Raw genomic sequence first — 13,018 nt, 5'->3', positions numbered from 1 at the left:
ATTACTTGAATTTTAGTTGGTGAGAGATGTCACGTTGTGTCCTCATATCGCAGCCGCTTGTTTTAATTTTCCTTTTTTATAATTTTTAGAATGATTGTGTCTCTTTAATTCGTTTGGTGGATTTTGCAAATAACCGGTCCACATTATGTACATTTGTAGGTCTGCGTAGTTCTGGTGTTCGACCTCTGGGGCGGACATTATTTGTCTGACTAATTTGCTTGGTTTTTGCATATACGTCATTCATCTTGTATACATTTGTAAATTTGGCATTTAATAATTTCATTCAGGTTTACATTTCAATTTAAACTATATCATTATCTTCATACTATGTATATCCAATAAGAATTCATCAATTTATCAATTTCCTCTTACTTAATGGATTAGCATTTGAATTTTAAGGGTATTTTTGTCTACTAAAAGTTTTTATCAAACTCGTACTTTTAAAGAGAATATGATATATATACCAAATTCAGCCCTAAAGATATGCCCAAGAAACTAAAAGTTCTATGAAAAATCACAAAAATAAACAGATGATGTACAAAAGGTGAAACAACTGAAGTACGAAAACAACTAGAAAAAACATCCGAGCCTTCATAAGTGAAAGCTACTCATGCATGGTGATATCTTATCGCTTCTTCCTGACCCTCTCTTCTCTCTGTCATCATAGGCAGGGGATGATCCTCCATTGCCGTTACCATCTTCTTATTGATTCTCGGTCTTTATATTAGCAGCACTTATACCTGCTATTTTACTCGGATTAAAAAAAAAAAAAAAAACTTTCGAATAGAATTAGCACTTGTGCAATTGTACGTTTTAGCAATTAAGCTAATCTTCTTTTCCCATGATCAACGTCACACAACATTAAAGATTAACGACAGTCCAACTTAGTGCTCCTCTGACTCACCAAGGCTCCCGAAAGTTCCCTTGCTACCCTCCATCTCATCATCTTGGCTCCCAAATGCGCCGTCCCTCCTCCCTTTAAAAACCCTTCCCCTTCTCATCCTTTCTTCCCTTTTCACCCCCCTCTTCGCCTTCTTTTCCAAAAAATCCCTTGTCATTTTGTCTTTTAGCAAGATGACAGTATCCGGATCGATCGAGAACAGGATGATCTGACGCATGTTATCGTGCTGCGAGTCGGTTCGACGGTCAAGGATGCGAAAGCAGCGATACCTTGAGGATTTCCTCTGCACTCTAAAACCAAATGCGGGCAGAGAGCCATTTTCATTGCAGCTAATGTCTTTTATAGCTACGCTGAAACCCATTAATTTAGTAGATACAAACTAGTAAAATTGACCCGCGTGTTGCCGAGGAATTTGTGTGAAGATGTCAAAAAATAATTGTTAAGTAATTTGTTCAGAATTTTTTTTAATTTGTGGATAAAAATATTGTTGGGAGGTGTAATATATCTAAAATACTTATTTTTAAATAAACCCCCCACCTCATTGAATTTTTCATCAGGTCTCACAATTATCATAATCATTGCAAGTTAATGACTCCAATTATTACTTTTACTCTTTATTAAAGGGACTCATTTCAAAATAATTTACAAACTGAAGGATCCAGTAGTAATTTTAATAATTTGAGGAGTCAACTTCCAAATTAGGTTAGAGTCAATCAGGCATAATAGCACTTTTCATGATTTAAGGTATTTATTTCAAAATATGAGAGTTGTAAAACAATAATATTGGAAGACAAAAAACCGAAATACAATATTTTCATGATAAAATAGGGATACACTTTAAGTTTGTTACTTAAAATAAAAAATTAATTTTTTCATTAGGTAGACTTCGAGACCATTGAACTTGCTATTGTGTTACCGTAATCCAAAATTATTTTTAAATTAGTCCCTTAAGTTAATAGCAATATTGTTAGATCCTCTAATTCTCACAATCCTTTTTAAATTAATCTCTTTAGTTATTGCTTCTACATTTTATTAAAGAGAATCATTTCAAAATAAATTTTTAAGAATTAAGTGTTAGACCCTAGGGGGGTGATTGTTGTGCGCGGCGCGGAAGCGGTCGAATCATACAATCCGAACAAGAGAGATCATAACCAAATAAACAAGCACAATCATCAAATAACACAAGAGATTTACGTGGTTCGGCAAGTTGCCTACGTCCACGGGGCAAGGAGGGGGGAGTTCTTACTATTAGAAATCAGAGAATACAAGTAGAGTTACAAATCTCTCAGATCAAACCCTAAAACAAAGCTCTTGATCTCTCACAACTCTCCCACAATTGGATGCAATAATTCTCTCTTCAAGGCTGCTCAAAATCATCCTTGAGTTACCCTAAACAATCAGGTTTTGAGTTATATATAACTAAGAAACGAAACGGGTCAAAATCCAAAAGGCCCAGCCCAAACAGACTGCGACGGTCGACCGAACCACAAACCCGAGAGTAAAAATCGATTACAGTCATCCGCGATCGACCGCCATCAGCTCCGAATCCTACTGCCCTTCGTGCACGTTTGCGGTCGACCGCGGTGGTCGACCGCCAGACTTTCTGGCTGATCCTTTGCTGTTTACTGCATTTCTTCAATTCTCCACCTCGGCGAATGTTTCCACCAAAACTGAGCCGACACCAAGTCATCCAATAGTCCCTCAACAAGTCAGGGAACCAAACTAGGGCTGAAACGCGATCTCCCCCATCTGAATCAACTGATCAAACCGGCTGCATCTGAAAGATTGCCTACGTATCCTCTTGCCCAAGGAATCAAGCCGAACGTAGTTCACCCAAATGGCCTCCAAAAGCCTCAATCTACTAGAAGAGTTCGCAACTCTTCTCCAACATCACGATCAAGTCTGCGGCTGATAGCACCTCCAATGGCCCCAAACTGAACTAATCCAAACATCTCAACCTGAGATGAACCAATGTCCATATCCAGACTACATCTATCAGCTGTACTAAAATCAATCAACCTATCATCTGCATCCAAATCAACATGATTCCCAATCTGTGTCACATCAGCTGGAATCCCAAATGATGCAGTATGATCTGGAGTTTCCACCCAACATGGAGTAGCATCACTCTCCACCCGCTGCGATGTCCCAAAGATCTGATCACCACTCTTCACCTGCTGAGAGTCAAACATGACATACCTGCTCAGAACAAAGTCAGAAGCCAATACCTGATAATCAAACACACCTCTGAATCCCAAATGTGCTATCGGATCAAATCTCACATCCACGATGTGACCAAGTGCTGGGTAGCCAAACATCCGACGCAACCCAAAATCTAAAGCAGCTCCACCAGATCCTATATTTCTACATGCAGCAGTCGTCAACCTATACATGAGACAGTCCAAACCTGTCGTAGCCTGCACACTAATGCCAATGCTTGACATCAAATGCCGATCCTCCTCCAGAAAGGAATAGCTGCCCAAATCTATCATCTCGCCTTGTCGCCTCAAAGTTTCCACACCAATAAAGTGTCTCCTATTTCCGTGAGCTCGGCACAAATACAAGAAAGAACCCCTACCATAATCAGAACGTCGGGTTACCTTTCTACCAACACACTTCCTTCATCTGTTGCGGGCTTCTAGGACTTCACACCAACGAGACTTGGTTGCAACCCACCAATACCTAGAGCAATCCCCAACTGTGAAAACCTCATACCTATTACCTCACAATAATGCTTCCTTAGAAGCCTCCCGAATGCCTGAATGAACACCCCTCAGAAAACCCCTCGAATGATGGATAGAAGTGCCAAACTCCACCTCGGTCTTCTCGCTCATACCAATGGGTTCACAGGACTTCAAACTGCAGGTCAAAGCACTCTTCAATAACCTATGCACGACATTACCAATCAAATAACCTAGCATCAAACAACGCCACAGTCTAGCCAAATCTGATGAAGTCGTCATCTCCCTATCAATCGTCGTGCTTCCAAGCAAATAATACAAATTTCTTCTTCTGACACCCTTCATAACAACCATGGACCCCAATGTGACCTTCAAACATGCATCCACCAAAGTCACTTTATAGCCAGATGCCACCAAAGCTCCTAGTGAAATGATGTTCTTCGACAACTGCGGAACGAACCTCACTCCTTCCAACTCTTGAATCACTCCGTCATACATCCGAATACGAACGGTACCAATACCACCAATAGAGCATGCATGTCCATTACCCATGAGCACAACATCCTCTCTTTTCAACTTCTGAAAGCTGGAGAACCAATCCCTCCTAGGGCAAACATGGTATGAAGAACCCGAATCCAACATCCACTCTGTAGAGTTGGCAACACAAACTAACAAAAGTGCAGACAATGAATAGCCTGAAGAATCCGAATCTGAATTGTTACCACTAGTCTTGACAATATTCACCTCTGAAGTTTGTACAACTTTTCTCTTATTCTTCTCGGCTCGATCTAACTTTGGGCATTCGGCTTTCCAATGTCCATCCTCTTTACAAAAGGTATACTGATTCCTACGAATCCCACGATGTGCACCTCTAGACTGCGACCTCCTGCTTCGGTTTGAACCATGGCCATGAACTACTAATGCATCTCCCGATGCCTTCTCGGAGGACTCATCAACACTCTTCCTCAACTCATAATTCACCAATGCTGAGGTCATCTCCTTGTAACTAACAGTAGTTCTTCTATTAATCATAGTTAGGATAAAAGTACCATAATCATCATCAGGCAACGAACACAAAAGTAGCATCGTCTTATCTTCATCCTCAATCATGATATCCACATTAGCCATGTCTGAAAGTAGCTTTGTGAAGTTGTTAACATGCTCCCTAATGGAAACTCTCCTCTTCATCTTGAACTGGTAAAACCTCTTCTTCAAGTGAAGCCGATTCTCAATGCTCTTAGTAAGATACTTTTCATTGAGTGTTTCCCACATCTTCTTCGCCGACGTCACGTTCATCACATCATAAATAAGATCCGGCGTCAAGCATGACCGAATAACTCCACACGCCTTACTATTCATCTTCTTCCAAACCTTAGCTTCCATCTGAGCATGTTTCTCTTGTAACTCAAGAGTCTCCTCCAAATTCTGAGCGTCCAATGCATCCATCACCTAACACCTCCACAAACCGAAATTGATCTTACCATCAAACTTCGGAACATCGATCTTCATTTTATTGATGCTCAAACTATGTATCATCTTCGTAAGAGACGATCCCGATATGCTTGCTTCACCTGGCACCTCCACAAACCGAAATTGATCTTACCATCAAACTTTAGAATATCGATCTTCATGTTATTGATGCTCAAACTATGTATCGTCTTCGTAAGAGACGATCCCGATGTGCTTGATTCACCCATGTTGTCGATCTAACTCTTCAAATAGGAATCCTTTAACGAATCCTTCTAACAAGCCTCAAGTCGAACCCGAAGCTCTGATACCAATTGTTGTGCGCGGCACAGAAGCGGTCGAATCACACAATCCGAACAAAAGAGATCAAAACCAAATAAACAAGCATAATCACCAAATAACACAAGAGATTTACGTGGTTCGGCAAGTTTCCTACGTCCACGGGGCAAGGAGGGGGTGAGTTCTTACTATTAGAAATCAGAGAATATAAGTAGAGTTACAAATCTCTCAGATGAAACCCTAAAACAAAGCTCTTGATCTCTCACAACTCTCCCACAATTGGATGCAATAATTCTCTCTTCAAGACTGCTCAAAATCGTCCTTGAGTTACCCTAAACAATCAGGTTTTGAGTTATATATTGTTGGCCTTCTTGTTTTGATGATGTTTAACAAACAATTTACCACTAATGTTGTTTGTCTAGTATTTGTGTTTTCTTATTTATTATAGACAAACAACGAGTTGGAGGATGGATGGAATAACGCTTCAACGATGATATCAAATGGATGTTGGCGGAATTGTGGAGTGAAGCAACATACAATTCAAGTTAGAGATCAAATTCAAGCTTCATCCACAACGTGTACCAAGTTGAGCTAAAATGAAGATCAAGATCATTGCTTGGGTAACTTTAGTTTAGATGTTATATTATGTGTGTTAGATAATCTAAGCTCAATATCATATACACACACATTTATTGGTTTCTTCGTATATATATATAATTATATACATATACAGAAGTTTTGGTTTCTATGCATATATATAGTTATATATACATACATGTGTTTTGAATTTTTATGATTATATATATGAAATTATATATTTCATATTTTCTATTGTGTTTTTGAAAACATTGCATAGAATATGCAATTTTGTAAAAATATTGTATTCTTAGTTTGTAGACTTCAATATCAGTTTATACATGTTTTACTAAGTCTATAAAAATATTTCACAAAGTTTCAAAAGTTGGTTTATGTCAAAACATCAAAATTCAAGTATCTCATATTTTCATGTTTAGGACTATTTTGTAAAATGATGATATTTTTTTATTTGGGAGGTCCTTTCTGATAACCAGTCACTGTAACATATTTATTATCATGTCTACAATCATTCCCCAAAGTTTTATATTTTTTGGAATTTGTTTGATATTTTTAAACAGTGTTTTAAATTCAGAAAAACAGCTTTCAGAATTAGTTTTTAGTTATATCAGTTTTCGGTCGACCGCACCGATCGACTGCTCGTTTGTCCTTTCGTCAGCATGCAGCAGAGAGTTGGTCGGTCGATCAATGCGGTCGACCGAGAGCTCCATCGGTCGACCGCACCGGTCGACCGACGAAGTTCTGATTGCATTCTCTGTTTCAGACCTAGATCGCGGTCGACCGCGAGAATTTCCGGTCGACCGCCGCTCAGTCTGAACTGTTTCCACGGTAGTTTTTGTTTACCGTGTGGCTGGGGTCTTTGGTCTTTGTTTTGGGAGTTTGGCTGAGATTTCAAGTGGCGGTATAAATTACCCTATTGCCTGTTTATCTTTTTCATCAATCTAAGAAGTTTTTAAAACACAAGCGGTTTGAAAAAGTGGTTTAAGCTTGTTTTAAGCTTAGTTAAGGGTTTGGTTTAAAGCTGTTTTGGTTTTCACAAGATGCGAGGAGATTATTTCTTGTAAGGCTCAATAATCCTCATCTCTCCATCTCTGATCTAGAGAAGTTTTCCTACTCAACTCTAGCTTTTATTTATAATTTATTGTTGAGTTATCATTCTATTAAAGCTAGTTTATATATTGGTTTAGTTGTGATTTTGATTTACTCTTGTTTACACACAACAACCATTTGAGCTTATTGTATTTGCATACATTAATATATAGAGTTTCGATTAGTGTGATATTGAGTTGAGCCTCATGAGTTCTCACCTTGTTAAGAGGAACAATCATTTGCTTATATTGTGCTTAATTGTGAGATTCACTTAATACATTGTACACGAGAGGGGAAGAGAATGTGTGGTGAGAGACGGGGTCGAATCCAAGAGGAGTGGCGTCGGTTGACGTGCCTAGGGAGAGGTTGTAACCGAGCACTTGAGGAGGAGGACACGGGCTAGGACCAACACTTAGTGTGTGAGGTGTGATTGCATAGTGATTGTATTATGAATTGTAAACATTGTTCGGGTGAACGTAGAAAACCCGGTTGTGATAGTAGAGATCTCCTCGAGGTGAGGAGCGGAGACGTAGGTCGTGGGGACCGAACTCCATAATCATATTGTTTGTTTGTGATTGCATTGGCGCACTTCCTTTTATGTTCATAACTTAATAACTCGCTTGTGCATATGAAAGATTATCTCATGCCTATACTAAATTACAAAATAATTTTATTGATATTAAAAGCAAGCATATTAGTTTAAAATCCGATCATGAGTCGCTAGCTTCCAAACTTGATATTGTTGTTAAAGAGAATGCTATCTTGAAAGAAAACAATGAGTTATTAAGTTTGGAAAATAATAACATGTCTTCATCTATTGCTAGCTTCCAAACTTGATATTGTTGTTAAAGAGAATGCTATCTTGAAAGAAAAACAATGAGTTATTAAGTTTGGAAAATAATAATGATGCTATGATAGAAGTAGGAACTATTAGAAAAGATTTTAATTCTTTTAGAAATGATCATGTTTCATCTACTTCTATTTCCAATGCTTGTATGCATAATAATGAGTTGAATCGTGTGAAAAACCGCATATCTTGTTTTGATTCAATATTAAACACATGCACATAAGAAACTTATGGACAAGTGTGCTAAATCTAGTGCTATAACTTATAAATCACCTACACACTATGCACACTTGTATAGCAAAGTTTACAAGTGCTCCATTTGTGATCGTAAAGGCCATTTAACTAAATTTTGCTATGATGCACACAAATATAAAAATGTCAATGCTCCTTGTGCATCTCATCAAGTCTCTTCATCACATGTACACACACATGCACCCATTGTTAATGATAAGCATGCTAATGTGTATCATTGTGATTTTTGTGGTAGAGTTGGTCACTTAGCCAAGTTTTGTTTTGATTTGCGAAAAGTTTCTAAATCGCAAAATATTTCAAGTAGACCAACATTATTTCAAAATGTTTCTCATTTGCAAAATAATCTTAAAAGACCATCTTTATTTGCAAATGTTCCTCGTGCACATCCACATGGTCAACATAACCAAATGCATCCTCTTCATTGCACTTATTGCAATCGAATGGGTCATTTGCATAATTATTGCTATGACCGGACCCGTGCACTAAATGCGCCCAAATGGGTTCATAACCCTAGGGCTTTGAGCTTGAATGATAGGGGTCATGTCCCTAAATCGTTTGGTACCAAGAGTTCTTGGGTACCAAAACAAATTTAATTTTTATACAAAAAAATTTATTGTTTTTCTTTTTTCTTTTCTTGGTTTTGAAAAATGTATTTTAAACTTTCATGAAAACAATTCCTTTTATTGGTCAAATTCTTTTGTTTTCATAATTCCTAGTTTTGATTTTGATGAGAGGTTTGTATTTATATAACCCTCCGGATTTATTGGGTGTTTATTCCTAAAACATGTTTACCGGATGCTAGAATGATTATATGGGTTGGAACAAGCTTAAGAGCTTGATATATTATTGCCTCTCTTGAAATTCTTTTATCAAAGATTTTGTTTTGAATTATTGCTTTGAATTCATTATATTTCACTTATATGATGATATTTATGTGTTTGTGCTTATGGATCATCTATTCGTGCCTTATAATGTATTCCATATGTGGTTTGATCAAATCCTACAAAGAAAATTTTCTTGATTGATCAAACATCGTTTTTGGATTTAAACTTTGATTTATGATTTCTTTTGGTTGATTTGTTTTCATTTGAAAACTTTTTGCATGATTCTCATGTTTCTCTTCTTTTGATTTCATAAATCTACCTATACAAATGGTTTTTATGTTCTTTGATATGATATGGATCATCTATTCGTGCCTTATAATGTATTCCATATGTTTTTTGATAAAATCCTACAAAGAAAATTTTCTTGATTGATCAAACATCGTTTTTGGATTTAAACTTTGATTTATGATTTCTTTTGGTTGATTTGTTTTCATTTGAAAACTTTTTGCATGATTCTCATGTTTCTCTTCTTTTGATTTCATAAATAATCTATCTTTACACATGGTTTTTATGGTCTTTGATATGAGACACTATTTTTCATATTGATATATTCATATGTGTTCTCATTATCTCTTGAATGTGAGTGATTGTTAGCATATCTTTTATGCTTGCTCACATATTTGCCATGATCTTTATTACATATTCTCCATATGGCATTTTGATAGGGGAGCAATCCCTATATCTTTTTTATACTCACCTATGCTTATTGATAGGGGGAGCTTTCGCTCTCTTAATTCTTTTGTTCCCTTTTTGATGTTGTCAAAGGGGGAGAAATATTGTGAGTGTATTCTTTCTTGTTTATATGCATGTGAATTATAAATTATATATTCATTTCCTTCATGCATATATTTCTTTTTGTAAATTGTTTGTCATCATCAAAAAGGGGGAGATTGTTGGCCTTCTTGTTTTGATGATGTTTAACAAACAATTTACCACTAATGTTGTTTGTCTAGTATTTGTGTTTTCTTATATATTATAGACAAACAACGAGTTGGAGGATGGATGGAATAGCGCTTCAACGACGATATCAAATGGAGGTTGGCGGAATTGTGGAGTGAAGCAACATACAATTCAAGTTAGATATCAAATTCAAGCTTCATCCACAACGTGTACCAAGTTGAGCTACAATGAAGATCAAGATCATTGCTTGGGTAACTTTAGTTTAGATGTTATATTATGTGTGTTAGATACTCTAAGCTCAATATCATATACACACACATTTATTGGTTTCTTCGTATATATATATAGTTATATACATATACAGAAGTTTTGGTTTCTATGCATATATATAGTTATATATACATACATGTGTTTTGAATTTTTATGATTATATATATGAAATTATATATTTCATATTTTCTATTGTGTTTTTGAAAACACTGCATAGAATATGCAATTTTGTGAAAATATTGTATTCTTAGTTTGTAGACTTCAATATCAGGTTATACATGTTTTACTAAGTCTACAAAAACATTTCACAAAGTTTCAAAAGTTGGTTTATGTCAAAACATCAAAATTCAAGTATCTCATATTTTCATGTTTTGGACTATTTTGTAAAATAATGATATTTTTCATTTGGGAGGTCCTTTCTGATAACCAGTCACTGTAACATATTTATTATCATGTCTACAACCATTCTCCAAAGTTTTATATTTTTTGGAATTTGTTTGATATTTTTAAACAGTGTTTTAAATTCAGAAAACAACTTTCAGAATTAGTTTTCTGTTATATCAGTTTTCGGTCGACCGCACCGGTCGACCGCTCGTTTGTCCTTTCGTCAGCATGCAGCAGAGACTTAATAACTCGCTTGTGCATATGAAAGATTATCTCGCACTATACTAAATTACAACTACCAAAATAATTTTATTGAATTAAAAGCAAGCATATTAGTTACAATCCGATCATGAGTCGCTTTAGTTTCTCAAACTTGCATATTGTTGCTTTAAAAGAATGCTATCTTGGATAAGAATAACCAATGAGTTATTTAAGTTTTGGAAAATAATAAACATTCTTCATCTATTGCTAGCTTCCAAAACTTGATATTGTTTGTTAAAGAGAATGCTATTCTTGCAAGGAAAACAATGAGGTTATTAAGTTGGAAAATAATAATGATGCTTATGATAGAGTAGGAACTACTTTTAGAAAGCATTTTTAATTCCTTTTAGAAATGATCATGTTTCATTCTACTTCTATTTTATCCAATGCTTGTATTGCATAATAATGAGTTTGAATCGTAGTGAAAAACCCGCATATCTTGTTTTTGATTCATATTAAAACACATGCCGCATTGATAATCATAAGTAAACTTTATGAACAAGTGTTGCTAAATCTAGTGCTATAACTTTTATAAAATCACCTACCACTATGCACACTTGTATAGCAAAGTTTACAAGTGCTCCATTTTTGATCGTAAAGCGCCATTAACTAAATTTTGCTATGATGCACACAAATTATAAAAATGGTCAAGCTCTTGGCGCATTCTCATCAAGTCTCTTCATCACATGACCACACAGCATGCACCCATGTATGCCATAGCAACAGCTAACTATGAAAATAAGTGCGCCAATGCAATCTCAAACAAATGATATGTTCACATAGTTCGGTCCCCACGACCTACGTCTCCGCTCCTCACCTCGAGGAGATCTCCACTATCACAACTGGGTTTTCTACGCTTATCCGAATAACGTTTACATCTCACAATGTCGGTTTTCAACGCCCACCGATTAACGTTCACAATCACTCACAATGTTGGTTTTTAACGTTCACCGATCAACGTACACAATTACTCACACACGGTTTTCTAGCTAACCGAAAACTTTACAATCCCACAATGTAACAAATACAATAATGGTTGTTCTTTACTATGGATGAGAACTCAATGTAGGCTCACTCTCAATTGTTACAACTCCCCACAATCCAATTTATACTAAGTATGAAAATACAATAAGCTCAATGGTTGTGTGTGTAAGCAATGAGAAAAACAATCAACTAAACTAAATTAAATTCTAGCATATAGAAATTATGAATAAAACAATAAATAGCTAGAAATAGAGTTTAGAAATTCTTCTCTGAAAAACAAGATGGAGATGTGGATTAAAATGAGGCTCAATCAATGTAGATGATCTTCTCCACTTGTAAAACAATCTTCACAAACCAAACAAACTTTAAACCCAACTAAAACCCTTGTTAAAACTCTTTAAAACTTCTTTAAAACTTTCCATTGGGTTTATATGAGAACTGAGATCAATGGGGTATTTATAGCCTCCCAAAACCTCAGCCAAAAACCCTAAACAAAAGACCAAAAAACCCCAAATAACAGCTGCAGGAAATAGCTGTTGGTGAATGAAAAGATAGTGCGGCGATCGACCGTGAAATTCTCGCGGTCGACCGCGAGCAACAGAAAGGCAAAACTGGGCTCTGAAAAGACATCTGGTCGACCGTGGCGATCGACCGCAAAACTTTCTGGACTTCATCCGGTCAACCGCCACGGTCGACCGCGAGCCACTAAAAAGCATATTAAGTCTTTGGACTCAAGGCAGTCGACGGTCCGTAGTAGTGATGTAGGTGCACCTAATAATTAATAAACAATTCGGTTTTAGTATTCGTCCATAAATTCGGTCAAGTTTGATTCGTTAGTTCATTTAGTATTAAACAAATAATTTTTAGTATTCGGGTTATAGACGAATAGAATTTATTCAAAGATGTGTTCGATTCGGTTGATTACTAACTATTCAATAACTTTTCACATTTTAGTCCTATTAATTAAACTTTTTGCAAACACTACTCATCTAAATTTTTATTTACAAATGTCAACCCATATAAATACTTAAGGGGGATTCTAGGGATAGGGCTTTCTCATTCTTATCCACCCTCCACTCCAGACCCGACCCTAGGGCTAGGGCTCTCTCCTCTCGTCTTTGAGATCCGCCCCTCCGTTCAGCCACTCGTCTCCGAGGATCATCTTCAAGATCCTCCCCCTTCGCTCAGTCGCTCGTCTCTGCCCCCTCCGCTCAGTCGCTCGTCT

Source organism: Asparagus officinalis, chromosome 8, assembly GCF_001876935.1.
Source record: "Asparagus officinalis chromosome 8, Aspof.V1, whole genome shotgun sequence".
NCBI lineage: Eukaryota > Viridiplantae > Streptophyta > Magnoliopsida > Asparagales > Asparagaceae > Asparagus > Asparagus officinalis.
This window is presented reverse-complemented; position numbering follows the sequence as displayed.